At 36.9% G+C, this 18,817-nt stretch overlaps 1 protein-coding gene and 1 pseudogene across 3 annotated transcripts in view; one reads left to right on the top strand and one right to left on the bottom strand.

The window, feature by feature from the left end:
* Positions 1-4,608: 4,608 nt before the first annotated feature.
* On the bottom strand, positions 4,609-11,296 carry LOC117416768 (signal recognition particle receptor subunit beta-like; annotated as a pseudogene).
* A 5,957-nt stretch (positions 11,297-17,253) lies between these two features.
* LOC117417368 (uncharacterized) overlaps positions 17,254-18,817 on the top strand; it is a 49,681-nt gene continuing 48,117 nt past the window's right edge. For 2 of the 3 annotated variants that reach the window (XM_034029489.2, XM_034029487.2), the window contains exon 1: positions 17,254-17,340. The gene's annotated coding sequence lies outside the window, so the exon portion shown is untranslated. Of the gene's footprint in view, positions 17,341-17,860; positions 17,960-18,817 lie in introns of those variants that run through there. The other variant, XM_034029488.2, reaches the window with a different exon arrangement.

Raw genomic sequence — 18,817 nt, 5'->3', positions numbered from 1 at the left:
GTCCCCCTTCCCAGACCAGACGCAATACCAATACGCAGTACATTAATGCATTTTGTATTACCATGACATGTCTGACGACAGGCTAATCTTTTTTACTTGTTTGTTTACACTTGTGTTTTTATAATTAAACTCCCGTGCCATTATTCTCCAGTCTAGTAGAATGCGCGCACACACCCTCCCTGATTACAGTCAGTTTCACAGTAAAGCCTGGACGACAGCATCAGGCTTGTTATGTTAACAACATGGCCTGGTGCAAATATAATATAAAGTAGCCTACGGTAACGTTGTAAAATATGTTAAATTTCATTTCTATGACCAAAAACGCTAAAATTAAGGGGCAAAATAATTCTGTATATATTAAGCACCTACTGTCTCTTGGCCATTTCGCCAGTAGGCCTATAACGGGCATGATAATTATATATATATATATATATATATATATATATATATATATATTCAAACATTGCTCCACTTTTATCAAGGGGCCCAATGTGTGCCATGAAAACACCCCACACCATCACACCACCACCACCAGCCTACAATGTTGACACGCGGCATTTATTATTATTATTATTATTTATTTCTTAGCAGACGCCCTTATCCAGAGCGACTTACAATTGTTACAAGGTATCACATTATTTCACATTATACAGATATCACATTATTTTTACATACAATTACCCATTTATACAGTTGGGTTTTTACTGGAGCAATCTAGGCAAAGTACCTTGCTCAAGGGTACAACAGCAGTGTCCCCCACTGGGGATTGAACCCACAACCCTCCGGTCAAGAGTCCAGAGCCCTAACCACTAGTCCACACTGCTGCCCATATCGGCATGATGGATGCATGTACTCATGTGGTTTTCTCCATACTCTAGTCCTCCCATCAGAGTGAAACAGCAGGAACCGGGATTCATCAGACCAGCCAATGTTTTTCCAGTCCTCCAGTGTCCAGTGTTTTCATTCCTTAGCCCACTGCAACCACAGTTTCTTGTGTTTTGCTGAAAGAAGTGGAACTTTGTTAGGTCGTCGGCTGCCATACCCCATTCGTGTCAAGGTACGACGAGTTGTGCATTCTTTTATGGGTCTTTCAGCACCAATGTTGTACTGGACTGTCAGTTGACTAACTGTAGCCCGTCTGTTGTCAGCCTCCTTTGGCCTCTTTCATCAATGAGCCGTTTTCGACCACTGGCCTGCTGTTGGCTGGATGTCCTTTGGGTGGTGGACCATCCTTGATACACACAGGAAACTGTTAAGCATGAAAAACCCAGCAGCATTGCAGTTCTTGACACACTCAAACCGGCACGCCTGGCAACTACTACCATACCCCGTTCAAAGACACTTAAATCTTTTGTCTTTCCCATTTACCCTCTGAATGGCACACATACACAAACCATGTCTCAATCGTGTCAAGGCTTAAAAATCCTTCTTTAACCTGTCTCCCCTTCATTACACTGATTGAAGTGGATTTAACAGGTTACATCAATAAGGGATCATAGCTTTCACCTGGATTCACCTCGTCAGTCTATTTCATGGAAAGAGCAGGTGTTCCTAATGTTTTGTACACTCAGTGTGTATATATATATATATATATATATATATATATATATATATATATATATATATATATATAAGGCAACAGTACAAGTCAAACTTGCGAATAACAAAAGCTCAGGGATCATATAAAATGGGTCTTCATGGAAATGATCATAACATCTTTGATTAATCTTTGTGGCCAGCACTGCAAAATACTGCAAATATCATACTATTTGTTAATGAGCGATATTTTTAAAGGGTTGGTGTCAATAAGGCCTGGAATATTAATGAAAAATGAAGTCAGAATATTGCAAAATTTAAATCCGCCAAAGTATGTTTTAAATAATTTACACTTTATTGCATAAAAAACAAACAGCAGTTTACAAATTACTGAACAAAAAAAATACCTCTATCCATAGTAATAAAATATCCAATCCTAATTTACAAGCTTTTCTCTTGAAGGAGTTAGATACTGGATCTGTTTGAGTAAGGCAACAGTACAAGTCAAACTTGGGTCTTCATGGAAATGATCATAACATCTTTGATTAATCTTTGTGGACAGCACTGCAAGCTACCCCCCTTACCCATTTACCACCAGCAGTTACTGAAAGAGCTTTATTGATTTTAACAGAAGTACAAATAAAAAATATAATTTGTGTTCACAACAGTCCTTGTGGAAAAAAAAACATACATTTTTAATATACGGTAGAAAAGTATGATAATTATATTTTTCATATATAGAAATCGGCCCCTTATATATATATATATATATATATATATATATATATATATATATATATATAGTCTGTAATCCATATATTTATTTTAGATGGATTACAGACTAATGAAAATATATGGTGCACCACATATTTTCAACATATAAAATAAATATATAGATCCATTGAAAGGACTGTGTGCAGTTTCCATAGAGATTTGACACATGTAACATGCCCAACGAGCCAGACACTGAACAAAACCAACAAGTGTGGAGGATGAACCCCCTTGTAAAAGGTACTGGCAAACATTAAACTAGTAATAGTTTCTTATTGACACAGTGTAATGTCAAATGGGATTTTACTGTCTTGTATTCAACACCTTGAAGTTACATGCCACTGATTTTTGTAACGTCCATAGTTAACAACATTATTTAAGTTGATCAACGAAACTGCACCGAACCCCCTGCCTTGCTATTTACAGTATTTCTGCCAGACGAGCAGTGGGCGTGCTCTTCTTTTCCGGCTGGTGTTAACTAGCATCTGATTTGCTGGTCACATCCTACCAGCGAATCAGTTTTAAAAATGCTTTGTAAGTACGGCCCTCTGTGTATTCGATGTAAACAAACAAAAAACCGCGCCGCCTTGAATCCAGAGCAGGACGACAGGCTTGTAAATTGTATTCCTGGCAAACAGCCTGTAAATAAATTGTGCACATTGAAGAAAACTGACTGTATATAGTTTGCACTTCTTTGGAGTTTCAAAACTGTTATATAATACCAGTGTAACTGACATGTCCCTATAAAACCCTATTCTTAATTATATGACTAAAGGCCACTACTGACGACAGTACTACTGTAATCCCTATTGCGACAACAGTACTATCCTGTAGCCCTATTATGACGACAGATCGCGCTGATATTTCTGATTACAGGCGCAATCTGACGTGAATGAAATGAACATTTTTTAAAAACTTAAAAAAATTATCTGACAGTTTCAAAGTTCTTTGAAAGTTCAAGTAGACAATTTTCAAACAGAAAGCTTATTTGTTTAAAAAAAAAGTCATCTCGATTTACAGTTGTGTCAGAGGCTGAAAGGCAGAACTTTGTAGCACAGCAGCAAAATACCAACTGTAACTTAGGAACACCATCTCCGATCTCGCCATCCTCAGATCATACTTGACAGAGATCAGTGAACTGCGACCGGTAGAAACGATCCCTCCCAAAACGACAAAGTTAGTGAGAAAGAAAATAACGATAATGACGTAGTCTCTGTTGCAGCGTCACCCAAAGGCCATTCACACGAAACTCTGACTTACAGCCTCCACAGCATTCTTGGGCATAACTGCGTTTTTAACAACTCAACGTGAAATTTAATGAATCTGATGTTAACCAAAAGAGAAAGCCAAGATACTAACTGACAGCGTCTAATTATTATTTTTTTTAAAAAATAAAAAGTTTGTGATTTTTAGTAAAGAAAAGATTTGTTTAATTTTATCTGTGTCTGTGTTTTTTTTCTTTTTGTGCTGGTATTATACACAATAAAATACAAGCTACTCTACAGACAATCAGATACTAAAATGTCATCTTGGAGTTCCGTGGCATCTCAAGAGGACTCGGCCTGCGGCCTTGTCCTTTGTGATGTCACAGAACTCCTTGGTGGCTTTTACTATCTGATTATGTGCAGTAGTGTGTACTTTATTCTCTATATAATGAATATTTAACAATATTCAATAACGTTAGAAAAATGATCAGTGATGTTAAATGCAATTTTGGAGTGACGATCAGCTTGACCTATAACGGGTATGCATGTTGTGGTAAGTAAATCAATGTATTATTATTATTATGATTATGTTTTAGGCAGGGATTTCCGCATTGTGAAGGTTAGGTGGTACAGTATTAACAAGATGCAATGCGTGATGCTGCAGCTGTCACTGAAAAAAAAAAAAAGACTGTTTTCATAAACTCGTGTCTAGTTTATATAGATTACATTCCAAAGTACTGTAATAAATATTTTATTAACATCCCTGTAATATGTTAAACTGTTGTTGCGTTTTTTTTTCCTCCTGACTCTACCAAGGTGTAATTACCCCATGCATTCACAAGCCTTTACTTAACTGCAATGATATTAAAATAATGATGTCGGGCGGAGAGGAATGGTGAGACAATGTATGTGGGCGGTACAATCATCAATATTTATTCGAATGATTCCATTTTGTGTGCCCAATTAATCGATTGCTATTTGGAGGCTTCACTGACAGCCCTAGTACATCTTCTAAAAACACATAAATCTCTCATGCTGCAGCTTGTACATACATAACAAAGCACTATGTCTACTGTTGCACACGCTCAAAAATAAATTAACGGTGTGTTGTTTTAATGGCAAAGAAAACCCAGAATGCAAGTCAAATTAAGAATAAGCATTACCTCAAAACAAATCCAGCCAAACGGCTCATTCACAAGACAAATACAAGTTAACACTGATGGTTTTATTTGTTGTTTCTTTTGGTATATAGTTACTAAAAGATAAATAACAAATGTTTTTTTTTGGCTTTAATAGCTCTGCTGAGTGGAGTTGCAGGTATTTAAGCAGCAGGAATGGTATAGGCACACAGAGAATAAAATATCCTTTGCCCATCCATAAAATATGTTCAGCAGGACATTTATCAGAAGGCATATGCTTGAGGTGTACAATGTTAAGCCATTATTTTCCATTGCTGCTTTGTGATGTCAAGGGCATGCATTTGGATGGAGGGAGACCAATAGCCAGATCTGTCTGTAACCCTGTTACTGTGAGGTGCACAATGTAGTCAGCTCACGAAATCCTAGCCAGGCACTTCTCAAGCTGCATGTCAGCCTCTCCATTCTCTCCCTTGTTCCCTCTGGCACTGCACTCCACAAACTCCACCTTCATGGGTAGCTGAGAGAATTCAAAATCTTTGCCCTTCTTGCCCAGGTGCACAGTGCCTCCAGCAGCAGAACCGTCCTGAGCGCAGAGAGCTGCTGAGTAGGTTACTCGCAGGGTGTTGCTGTGAAGCCAAAGGACACAGTGAAAAACAACACAAGCTCATGTAAGCAACTCAAAGCCATTCACAAACGCAAGAAAAATATGTCTCTACTATATAATATACAACTGGAAACTAATCTCCCATTGCTTTCTATAGCACAGTTGTTCTGTTAGTACTGGATAAAGGAACGGTAAATAAAGCACAGCTGAGAAGATGACACTAATTAATGACATCTAAAAACCACTGCTTACTAGGACTGGGACAATGCATCGCTCCATCGATGCATCGAATCGTTGAAATAACTATCGATGGTTAAAAAAAAAAAAAGACCAAGAAAAACACATCTATCAGTTCATTAATAGGACCGTTGTTTTATTAGCACCAGCAAAATTTAAATCTACGCTCTTATTCCTTTCCTTTCCTTTGGTTCCTTTAAATAATAATAATAAATAAACCTCCCCGCCCACTACGCAGCACGTACGTTTTCAGAGTAATAAGAGTGACAAAAAAAACCTAGAGAGGTAGGCTGCATTTCAGGATCAGATTTTCTAGTTAAATCGTGAATTTAATTTAATTTTAAATAATGCCGTCAGACGTTTGGGCGTTTTTTTTTCTTTCAAAAGAACAAAATGTAAAGGTAAAATGCGTCGTTTGTGGAGTTTTAATGAGCTTCTCTGGCAATACCACCAACCTGCGGGATCATTTAATAAGACGGCACCTGACAAAATACGACAGCGGGAACACAAGTAAAAAGCAAAAGGAAGCAACACCTTCAGTGACAGCTTATTTTGGAAATAAAGTTGATCCAAAAAGCATCAGATCAAAAGAAATAACAGGTGTGATAGTGGATGTTGTCACACAAGATATCAGACCTGTTGTAGACGGAGCTGCTTTTAAAAATCTGATTGTGAATCTTGCTCCAGGCTATGAAATGTCCTGTCGAAAGACAATCTCCAAATTCATTACTCTGGATCACGAACGTGCAAAGGAAAAGCTTAGACAGGATTTAAGTCAGGAGTGTAATTCAATGTCCATCACTACCGATGTATGGACAAGCATGGCACAAGAAGAGTTTTTAACAGTCACCTGCCATTACATTAAGCAAAACTGGGCACTTGCAGTATTAGCGACACGAAAATCACACGAGAGACACACAGCTGTGAATTTAGCAGAAGCGATCAATCAAATAAACAGAGTTTGAAGTGGCTACAAAAGTAATAGCTTGTGTTCATGTCTTTGCTTTCTGCGAGCGTGCTGTGTTACTTTTTGGTAGCGTGGCAAGTGTGAGCTGTGCAGGGCACAATATAAATCTCTGCATTCAGAAAAGCTTGGAGGATGTACAAGTTCACATGTTACCGTTAGTGGTGGCAGCAGCAAGGAGACTGGTTGCACATTTTAAAAAGAGTGAGCTGGCAACAAGCACTTTAAATAGGAAACAAACAGAAATCCTGAACACAGAAAAAGCACCACTAAAGTTAATACAGGACGTGCAAACAAGGTGGAACACGGTTTATTATATGTTTGAACACCTTCTTGAATTAAAATGGCCAGTTATTGCTGTTTTGTCAAACCCAGATTTGACCAAAAAGTCTGACGCAGCTACTTTAGATCTCACGACTGAGCAGTGGAAGCTAATGGCTGAGATACTACCTCTACTACAGCCATTCGAACTGGCTACAGTACTTTTGAGTGCAGAGAAAAACATTAGAGCTAGTTGTTTGTACGCACTTGCAACAGGGATAAAACACAGACTGACTGAAGTTCCTGATGAAGAGGAGACACCATCTTCTTAAAATTCAACAGATTTGGTAATTTCACTTACACAGAGTTTGAGAGATAAGCTAGTGCATAATGTGTCTCAGTGATTTTGTTTCCATCAGCTGAATGACCCAAGTAATGAGGTTATGCCGCTGCTTTTTGTGTCATTTCTTGACCCCACGATTTCGCCATCTGGATTTCCTATCCGAACAGGCCAAAGCCCGCGTGTCTGCAGCACTGTCTTGCAAACCAGTGAGGCTGGTGGCGGACAACCTCAAAAATGACAGAAATCGTGCTTGTACAAGTGAGTGCAGCACAGAGGACTTACCTGTTAAAGAGAAAACGAAGACTGAACAAGCAATGGAATTGTTACTTTGTGGACGGCAACAAACATATACTACTTCCAAGGAAACCTTAATCCAACAAGAGATGACGATTTATGCATCTGAAACTCCATTAAACATCAGTGAAGATCCCCTGATTTGGTAGAAAAATGACCAGACATGCTTTCCCAACCTAGCAGCCTTGGCCAAGAGCATGTTAAGTGTCCCTGCAACATTGGTCCCGAGCGAGCGAGTGTTCAGCAAGCAGGGATGCTTGTGAACAAACTCTGTTCTTCGAAGCCGGAGAATGTGGATGCCATAGTATTTCTGATTAAAAACAGAAAATGAGCTCTGGAGAGAGGACAGACTTTGTTACATTGGACTTGTAAATAGTTATTCTTGTGTTCCCCCTTGGAGTTATTTTTTTCCTCTAATCTGGTTGCTGTCAAGACATCTAAAGGTAAGACAGTAATATTTTTAATGTTTTATTAACTTTTTGTGGGGAACCTCGCCGACAGTGTGAATAGACATAAATAATTAGAAATGTGTAGTGTTAAGTTCAACTGGAGAATGTTTACTTTTCGTGATTAGATTTGATGAAAATATATGTACTTATTATTTACACTGTTTCTTTTGCGTTATGAAAAAATGATGCATCGATAGTAAAAAAACACTATCTTCACCAGGACGCTCAACCCTGCTCTGAAAAAGTGAACTCTTACAGTTGACTGCAATGATTATTTCAGACAAAGGTAAATAAACACATTAAAAAAGTTTTAGTATAATAGTGAGAATGGTATTGCTGCGGTGTGTTCCATGGCAATAATGGGACCCCCTCATTCAAATAATGCCCTAGACCTCTAAGGCTTTTTGACTTAGGAGTTCCATTATTACCATGTAACAACGTGACAGCAATACCATTATCCATTAAATATATTATAATATAATAAGTTAGGCCAATACAAGCAACACAGCATGCATTACTTACAATAAGAGATTACACCTCAATTTCACTAAAGAACCTACATTGAGATTAGATTTAATATACTCACAGTTCCTTTTCCAATTGCTGTTGAATAACTTTAGCAGACTTTGCCATTGTGATATCTGAAAGACATTGACTTTGTTACACCCCAGGGAATTATGCACAGAAAAAAATCAAAATTATGCAAAATTATGCAGTATCTCTGTACAAGTATGTGCAAAGTAACAAAATAATTGTGCCGTTTTACTGGGTTCTTCTCTCATACTGGATATCAAAATACTAGCATAAGTTAAAAAAAAAAAAAAAAAAAAAAACCCAACAAGTAGAAAACAATGGCATTTTTTTTAACAAAGTCTTTCTAAATTTCAAGATTGAAATAAAGGAACACCAGCTCTTTCAGTTTGTCTTCCGAAAGAGAACGCCTCCGATCAGACAGGATGAGATTATACAGCGAGTTGCTGCACTCGGCATCAGCTGTATTTGTTACTACATTTATGTATCTTAAAGCTAATGTTTTCAAATTATGCAATCCAGGTGGGCACCCAGGTACTGTAAATTTTGCTATAGAAATCCATCTGTGTCCTGGCGGGGTACAACTTTGTCAACCCAACCCCTAAGCATCATTCAAGTGTGTCACCTTGTTTGTTGCAGGTGACCACCAGAGCTGGGGCATTCTTCACAATTTCAGCATCGGTGAGGAGGGTACTCTGACACGTCTCGCACCTCCTTCTGAAACACAGCGCTGTCCACGACAAACACAACAGCCCTGCGGAGCAATACAGTCTAATCAACTATATTGAAATGAGAACAGTTTCCAAAGTCAGACAGAGGGGCAATTAAATCAAAAAATGATATGTTAATCACAAGCTTATCCTAATAGGAGCCTGCAGTGGAGATGCTCTTAGGTACAGCAAATCTGCACAGTTTGTAAATGGGAAGGTGGTAAGTTCTACTCTTGGTCTAATAAATCGCTTAGCTGGTTGTGCTAAATCTTACAGTGCCACAACTTTGTGGCATAAACCTTGTAGCCAAATCAATTGCCATCTGCTTTGCCAACCCCACTAACACATCACCTGGCAGCAGACTTGAACCTCTCCACAGACTGAGGCCGCAGACTCTCATGACCAGGAAGATCAATCAGTGTAAAACCACAACCCTGAAAGCAATGAAGAAAAGCAAGGAAAGTGTTTTAGCAAATGTCTGCATACTAAGTGTATACATTTGATAAAAAAAAAAGAATAAAGATTTGGACAGTCATTCTGTCTTAAATGTATGTATGCTATATAATGGTGTAGAATTCAACACACCGAGATTACAATTTAAACCTAAAAAACACTTTCCAGCCCACTTATATATTTAAATGTTATTTTACTGAGTACTTGGGCTGTTGTCGCAGGAAATTGTTTTAATTGTTTAAATTGTTTTCACCTCTGACCTTTTCACGTTTAACACTGTATATGGTAGAGCTGTCAGTAATGGAGGTCTGGGTCTTCTTAAATTTTCCCGACAGTAACTGGAAAAAGAAATAATCATCAAAATATAATCATCAACTCTTTCTTTGCTGGGCTAACTTTCTCATCTGGCTAACAAAACACAAAGGATGAAATTCACAAAGTAATTTACTCCAAATTGTAATTATACAGGAATAAAGTAAACTTTTAAAAAATATATTTAGAAACTGAATTAAATTACTATAAACAGGTATTCTGTTTATTTCTAGTTTTGTATCATTTAAAGGGTGTTTTTCTCGTTTCAAAGAAATAGATAGTGGTATACGTGTGCAGGCATTTTAATCACAAGATTAGTGAATTCAAAAAAACTTGTAGGATTATAACCTAGAAACTTAAAACAGTACTATAGTACTAGTACTATAAATACAAGAGCATCCCATAGGGGAAGAAAATAAACATACTCTGCTGAAGATGAGAGTTTTTCCAGAATCACAGAGTCCAACCAACAGCACTGCAACAAAAAATAAAGATCAAATTCAGCAATAGGGGGCGTGCACAGATATTAGCAACCATTTAAGTACAGGGGGATTATAGTCATGCATCTTTAAGAACAATGGTGTGTAAGAATATTATTGCCCATATAATAATAATAATAATAATAATAATAATAATAATAATAATAATAATAATAATATCTTTATTTTTATATAGCGCCTTTCATAGTGTACCACCATCACCAAGCGCTTTACAGAGGTAGGCTGTGAACTGTGCATTATATGCAGAGTCACTTAAGAGGACATTGATTTAACATCTCAGCTGCAGGACGGAGCACAAGGAGGTTACGTGACTTGCTCAGGGTCACACAGTGAGTCAGTCAGTGGCAGAGGTGGTTAACAAAAACTGTACAATTCGTTATTTTGTTTAAAACATAATAAGACTACTGAGAAACAAAAATCACAATGGATTATTCTGAACCAAGCCCAATGTATGTAGGCTACTTTATTATAATAATTAAACTAATGTGTGTTGTCTGGAAGTCTAGTGAATATTTTTCACATCCCCTCCATATCGTACGTATTAATACATACAATGGATTACTGTATAACGTTCACAATCTGTGTTATTCAAAACAGATTTAATCCACTTGTCGTATACAAGCCTAATTTTATTTACGTACCGTTAGTTTGTTTAAACCTAGCTTCAAGGGTTAAACGTCTCTGCACTTCGGTTGCTGTATGCTTAATTATGCAGCACAGGATTTACTTCAAACCTATGCTTGCGTGTCGTTTTTTCTTTTTATTTATTTATTTATTTATTTATTTACTTACTTACTTATGGAGAGTATGACCACCAACAGGGCGACGAGAACCCCAAGAACAGCGGGGTCCTGTGCCTGTAACTCCTGAATAGAATTCAGGTAAGGCTGAAATACAGCTGCTTCCATGTTTTCTCTTTTTCTCAGTACTCAAGACTTTCGTGGAATTTGAATGAGCTGAGCTGCCGCTACAGGCAGGACACGTGATTTCAAACAAGGCGCATGCGCAAGGCTATTCTGCTCTGCCCAGGTGTACCGCTGATTTTTGTACCCCATGGAATTCTGTATTCCCTGTGATTTCACGCCTGAGCAGACACGATTGTTTTTTTTCGAAAGACTGCTGAACGAGAACATAAAATATATACGAGTACGCGCCTCGCTATTCTCTCCCTGAAACAGTGATATACTCGGTCACTTAGTTTACTTAGTTTAAGGCACAAAAGATTCACTGATTCGATATTCAATTAGCAATGAAGGTCAAAGACTAAGCAAAAAAATTAGCACATTTCTCTTTATTTTAATCTTCTGTTTGGTTTCTATGTGAAGTTTTCAGGAGGTGTCTCTTCCTACCTCGTAGTGTGTTCTTTAAATCTATGTGGTATCGTTCCCTGCACACAAGAACTGTTCATTGTGTTCTGTATTTAATTTAGACATTGAAACATGTTTTACATCTAAGCAAATGTCTATTTGACCGATACTTTTACTGTAGCTGTGTTTGCTTTTAAAATACTACTACAATAAATAACACATATAACAGTTTTTGTTGTAGTTAAAATTAAGATAAACAAAAACATAGAAAAACTGATTTTATTATTGTTATAGTATCTCATGTGCTCTTGGGGTCCTCCAATACTCTATGGGGGGGGGGTTACAGTATTCCATAGCCGCTGTAAAGCTATAGAATTCTGTATCCCCTCACATTGAAATTAAAACACACACATTTCCGGATGATGTCATACGGTTTGTGTACAGTGTTAGGGGCCCTCAGGTTGTTGAATGACACATTTTTCACCTTTTTGAAAACACTGACCACAATACATAATAGTAATAAAAACTATGCACGTACCTTACATATTGTTAAAGCTGTGCTCCTTTTTGCACAGCATACTCCTTTAGTACAGTCCCTTTTGTAACAAACTATTGAAAATGTATGTTTTCTTAATAACATGTACCAGTAAGTAAGTTTCTTTTTTCCTTTTAAGAAAACGTTCACGTCAAAGTGTGCTCGCTCACCGGTGGTGAGCAGTAGGGGTGGCACATCATAAATGATATCTTTCTAATTCCTGTGACTAAGTATGCTCTGTGGTTGCAAATACTGACAGTATGTAGCCTGCTGTGGTCACGTGACTGCAACCCTTCACTTGGATTGTTTACATCACGTGAATATGTTAGTTGTCTTCAGGATTATTCAAATGCTGGGGACAAAGTAGAATGTACAGATCAGTACTAAACAGTACATTTTTTCTAATAAGATAGTGAAAATCCCAGACACAGATGCCAATTCCCGGACTGTCCGGTCAAACCCTGACAGGCAACCCTAACTCAGGGCAACGGTGTTGAATTCTATATAATAATAATAATAATTTATTTCTTAGCAGACGCCCTTATCCAGGGCGACTTACAAGATATCACATTATTTTTACATACAATTACCCATTTATACAGTTGGGTTTTTACTGGAGCAATCTAGGTAAAGTACCTTGCTCAAGGGTACAGCAGCAGTGCCCCCACCGGGGATTGAACCCATGACCCTCTGGTCAAGAGTCCAGAGCCCTAACCACTACTCCACACTGCTGCCCCTCTCAAATCAAACGCTTCTCAAATCAAACGCTCTACAACCCCTGTAAACAACAACACACGTTCTCCCCATTCACTAAGGGCGTGACCCTTCCCGTTCCCCTTACAATACATGTAACATACTGTAGTGATCCTGGTTCCCGCAGGCAGGCGCATCACACAGGGCGAGGCACTCCACACACAGGTGGAGGGCGGGTGAACCCGGGACCTCTGGCACTAAAGCATAGCGCTGATACCGCTGTACAAAAGTCTCAAAAGTTCACATAAGAGTGTTGGGAACTATAAATTAAATGTGGAATGGTGTGTGTATGTATAATATCCTTTACATATTTACCCGTTCAGTTATTATTTGTAACATTAAACACCCAGAACCCTATGGTAATTTGAACAGATTGTGACTTATCTTTTTTAGATACACACAACAGACAGTTCCGTTGCTTTGTAGTTTTTAACAAAGACAGAATAATTAAAACAGAGGTCAGAGAACCATTGGCAAACTTAGATCACAACATGGTCTCATTTTAAGTGCTTTTTAAAACCCCAAAAGTAGACTACAGAAGTAAATTGGAGTAAAATAGAGAAAACAGATGGCTATTTTTAAAAAATATAGTACTAGAGGCACAAAACAATTACATCCCCAAAGTAGACAAATCTAAGACAAAATGCCCAAAATGTTTTAATAGATCAATTACAAAAAATATTCAGAGAAAAAAGGCATTTTACAGAGCGTTTAAAAGGGACTAAGAACAAAGTACACAGAAAGAGTACTTGGAACTGCAAACGCAAGTCAAAAAGGAAGTTAGAAAGGCCAAGAGCGAGATAGAAATGAACATTGCCAAGGGGGCTAAACCAAAAAGTTTTTCCAATATTATAACAGCAAAAGAACATTCAAGGAGGAAGTAAAATGTCTAAGAGATACAAATGGCAACATCATCGATGAAGAGAAAAAAATAGCAAATATATCAAAATGATTACTTTTCACAAGTTTTTACAAAGGAGGATATGGAGAGCATGCCCCACATGTCGACCTGTTCCTATTCAGTTTTAAATAACTTTAGCATAACAGAGGCAGAAGTGTTAAAGGGACTAGGAGCTTTTAAAATAAACAAATCTCCTGGGCTGGATGAGATCCTCCAAATAGTAATCAGTGGCTCTGCACTCTCTCAGCACTCTCTGCACTTCTATAGCAGAGTGCCGGCACTCAGCACTCAAAATGTTTTAACTCCTTCTCAAAAGACGTTTTGGTAAAATACAAATGTAATAACATAACTGTAAAAATCTACTAAATGCTTTGAACTTAATGTACTGTAAAGTGTTTTTAGCGTGAGGGGCTCAATAGCTATTACTAATGTATTAGTTAAAGTTATTAAATCAAATATGTTATTTAGATTACTTCCTAGTTTCTTTTAGTATTTGTATATTCCAGCTCTATCTAGTTCTTTTTTAGTTATCTAAATTGAAAAAGGTGTTTATCACCTGGTGGAAGTATCAGTATATTCTTTTATATTGCAGTGTGATATATCGTGAAATATGCTGCATAATCAAACTGTTAGATGGTATAATATATTTATAAACATGTTTAGCAAATGTCAGTCACAATATATTGACATAGTATAATACATGTTTCATATATATTGTACAATATGAGAAGTGAAATCACTCTGCCACTCACCTTCAGTGGGATTACAAACCCTATCCTGTGATAACAGTACAGTTTAAACAAATGTCCCAGTGGGTGCATTGATAGCAACAACAGCATATAGCCAAACTGAATAACTGATTCTGTTAAGGTAAAAACACAAGCAGTATATACTTTTAAAAAGGAAAGACCAAATAAAGGCTACTGTCTCTGAAATCATTCAGCTAGTGCTGTGTTCGAGATGCATCCAGGACAACATAGGCAGATAGAATAGTCGTGTCACAAACTTGCTGAGGTACATTGTCACTGTGTTTAAACAGCCTTTCTGTCTTGTTTGTTCAATGCTAATTCTTTTTCATTTGTCATGTGCTCTTTTCAGATTCACATTGTATGCAATCAGCTGCACTGCTGATTCATTTTCTTGGCTGTGCTTCTTCGTTTCCATGGCTACCAGACCCGTGACCCGATCAAAGAAGTGTCAGGGGATTGTCTGTTTTCTGGTAAGATGACTGTTGCGTCTGTTTTTCAAAAGGAAAGCAGAAAGCCACAAGCTGTAAAGTCATACAGCTGTGATTATAAAATACATCACAGTATAACTGTGAACTCCCCTGACAAATAAAAAGCCCACATTTATATGAAGGCTCATCACTCTATAAAATCTGAAGGTATTTATTCTGATGTTTTGGAGCAAACGCGGTATCAAGAAAAACACCAGAGATGGTTTCAAAGTCAAGGATGTTTCACCCAGAGATACAGCGTCAACTAATAGATCAATAATCAATCATCAAGAAGATAATTGCCTTCTTATAAAGCAGGTTATCCTGCTATAACAAAAAACCTGGTACAGTTTGGAGAAAATGTATTGGCTTAAAGACACATGCAGTTCTGTAGCTTCCCAGAATGAGTCATTATACAATCTCAAGTGGCCTTCATACTTGGATATTAGGCCTTATTGTTAAGGTTACACCTGAATACATAGGGCTGGGTTTATTAAGGTCTTTACAACAAAATGCAAATGGAACCTGAAAATAAACCCATACTGTTAATATTAAAAGACAAGAAAATAAATGGCCTTAAATTAAACTCTTATATTAGGGAGTCAGTTGGTATGTGATTTTTTATTTCACTAAAAGATGACTCTTAAATACACCAATATAACCCAATTACTGTATACGTTGACACCATATTATGTTTTATTTTTTTATATATATAATTGAAATGGCCACCAATTTCAGTACAGTTCACAAACAGGCAGGTGTCGCAGTGTTGATGCTTGTATTGACCAATTCTTGCATTCCCATAATTATCCAGCAGAGGGCAACAAGCTAAGGTACAATTACCCTGTGCTAAATCTATGATACAGAATCTGGACTGCAACTGTGTTGAATTCCTTGAAGGGGTTAATAGCCAAGGCTCAGTGTTCTCGACATTCCCTTTATAGTTCATGTACGCTGCCATCACACTACGTATGCAGCAGACATTAAAATCTTCAGGAGGGATCCTTGTAACCGCTGCACAGGGTGTGAATCAAAAAAAAAAAAAAAAACTAATAAAAAACAAGAAACAAACAAACAAACAAAAATGTCTGTTACATTTTACTTTAATTTAATACAATTTTAAGCTTTGTAAGGTGAAAATTTAGCACGTTTGCCGTTTTTAAATGTCTGTATTTTTTCATTGTATGCATTTAGTGAAAACATAAGTGGCCTGCAAACAACTGCAACTAAACAAAAAGTGATTATTACAGCCAGTTTATGAAGTACCTGCGTGTTCAATAGAAACTATAGAACTCAATTCATTATAATGCCTCGATATTTCAAAATGATTTCTATTCATCACTAATAGGACTGCATTATACCAGCGAGGTGCAATATATTTATGTTATGCCAAGCAAAACAGAACCATATTGATATAGCTCAGATATGGCTATACTAACTTCAGTATAATGCTCTCAGGAGGAACATGCAGGGAAAAAAATACCAGCCAGAGAGATATGCCTGGTATGAGATATGCCTGCAGCGTTATGCAAATGTGGTGTTCATTTGAGGCAACCTACACTGTAAGGGGAGCCATAAAATCCTCATTAGTTCCGGTTCTTGGAACCACCATGGATAAATGAGAAATGTTATACTGCTGATATGTATTTTTAAACACCAGGAACATCTTATTATTCAGTCAGCTTTTTTTCACGAGGGGCTCAAAATGGTTTCATGTCACGAAATTTGCAAAACAAAATGAACCCTTTGGTTTCAACGTCTTTAAATGTTTGTTTTAGGTTTTGCATTACAATAATTCTGCTTTCTGCAATAATATTGCCTACCTGGCGTTGCGATATTGTATGTTATTTAAAAGCGCAGGCTAGCTAGATTGGCCCTTCCAGACATTTATTAAAATGTGTTTCATTATGACTGTTATAAACGTAAGTGATATGAAACTTAAGTTCTGCAGATCCCTTTACATTCCTTAATAAAAAAAACAATACTGCTATCGATGTTTCGGCATTGTGTCAGCAACTGATAAAACATAGTCCCATTATGCATACGTGGTGTTAATTACTGTTCTGTATATTGGGCAATATCAGCGGTATGTTGATTACGACATTCCAAACCAAGTGAATGCTTGAACAGGTTGTCAGGCTTCTTATTATTCAGCACCACGGACGGCTTTATTGATCTCGTTGGATTCCCCGACACTCAGCTCGTTCCATTTCGAATTCATTGCCCTTTCTGCTCGCAAGAGGAGAGGGATGCGAAGGCAGGTAAGAACTATACTGTTCCAGGCTTTCAACGCACTTAAACAAGGGGAAATTGAGACAGGTATGTTTATTTATGGTATTTATAATTGTCTCTTGTTAGGAATTCAAATACGCACTGCAAGGGAAATGGAAAGATATATAGCGTGACACAAATGTCAATGTATTAATAAAGTTGTCTTTCTGTTTTTTTATAACAAGTAAAAAAAAAGAGCATGCATGGTATTGTAATAATAATAAATACATAACATTAAATATATATATATATATATATATATATTTTAAAAGTAAGACCTATTTTATTGTAGTTGTTAAGGTAGCCTACATAAACGAAACCTCAATGTATTGATTATATAAGATGTCGATTATAGCTATATGAGATGAAGCCTTTAATATATATATATATATATATATATATATATATATATATATATATATATATATATATATATAAAAAAATTGTTTGTTTTATTGTAGTTAATCAGAAATTATGTAAGTGATCGTCCTGCAGTACGCTCAGTGTTCATAGCGGTGCAGCTTTGAAATTTCTCCACTCTTCAGAATGGTATAGTCTTATTTTGAATAAAGAGGGGATAAGAAGGGATAGACATCTCTATAGTAACCGATTCAGTGTTACATATATGCCCTATGAAGAAGTGCATTCTTTCCAAATATCAGTAAAGGTAAGTCAGCGAGATTTACTCTGATATTTCTGTTTCGGGTATGTATATTAATGCGTTCACACATAGTGACGAGAATCAAATATTTGTGATTTTTCGGGTGATTGTAGCAAGAAAATCTGAAGAGAGCTCTACCGTAAATAACACAGGCATAACTAAAACAGCGATTTCATCTCTGTAAAGACGTATTGTTTATTTGGTGTAGGCTATGAGCCACATTTCATTTGAATGCAGCAAAATGCCTACTCTAGTGAGTGGTCATGTGTACAGTATGTGATTATTTTTCACTCAGAAAGTAAAACATATCGTAACAGAAGGCATTGTTGGAGTCCAAAACAGACTAAACCTTTTACAGGTTAATACCCTCCTAAAGATTCGTCTGTTTAAAAGCGTGTTGCTTACCACGAGAGATATGGTGCCGTTTTTTTGTGTGTATTTGAATTAAGTCGCTAGATTTGTATTCACATTCCTTTCCTCACACAAGTGCCAAATTAGTAGGTCACTCATTTTTATAATGAAAGATGTGCGCTGAATTTTGATTAGGTTAATCTGTGCGCTGAGAACTAGCCATGGTGCTGAAATAGCATAAATACGTGTCTTGACGTGACGTTGCGTTTGTTAATTTAATCCGTCCAACCATCAAACGATTCTATACATTCAAACGACTATACAGACCCTTGATATAATAACATTAGTGATGTGCTGTATCAGTTAATTACTAAATTATTAAGTTTACAAACACATATAGTAATGCCATTATTTGCCTGGTTGCAAAGACAGACATTTATTCATGCATGAAGTAAGAGTCATCTGGAATCTTTCAATTAGTGTATATATTATTAAACTATATAATTATAACAC

Source organism: Acipenser ruthenus, chromosome 12 (assembly GCF_902713425.1).
Source record: "Acipenser ruthenus chromosome 12, fAciRut3.2 maternal haplotype, whole genome shotgun sequence".
In the NCBI taxonomy this organism is placed as follows: Eukaryota; Metazoa; Chordata; class Actinopteri; order Acipenseriformes; family Acipenseridae; genus Acipenser; species Acipenser ruthenus.
The sequence above is the reverse complement of the archived record's forward strand: the minus strand, read 5'-3'. Positions and strand labels throughout refer to the sequence as shown.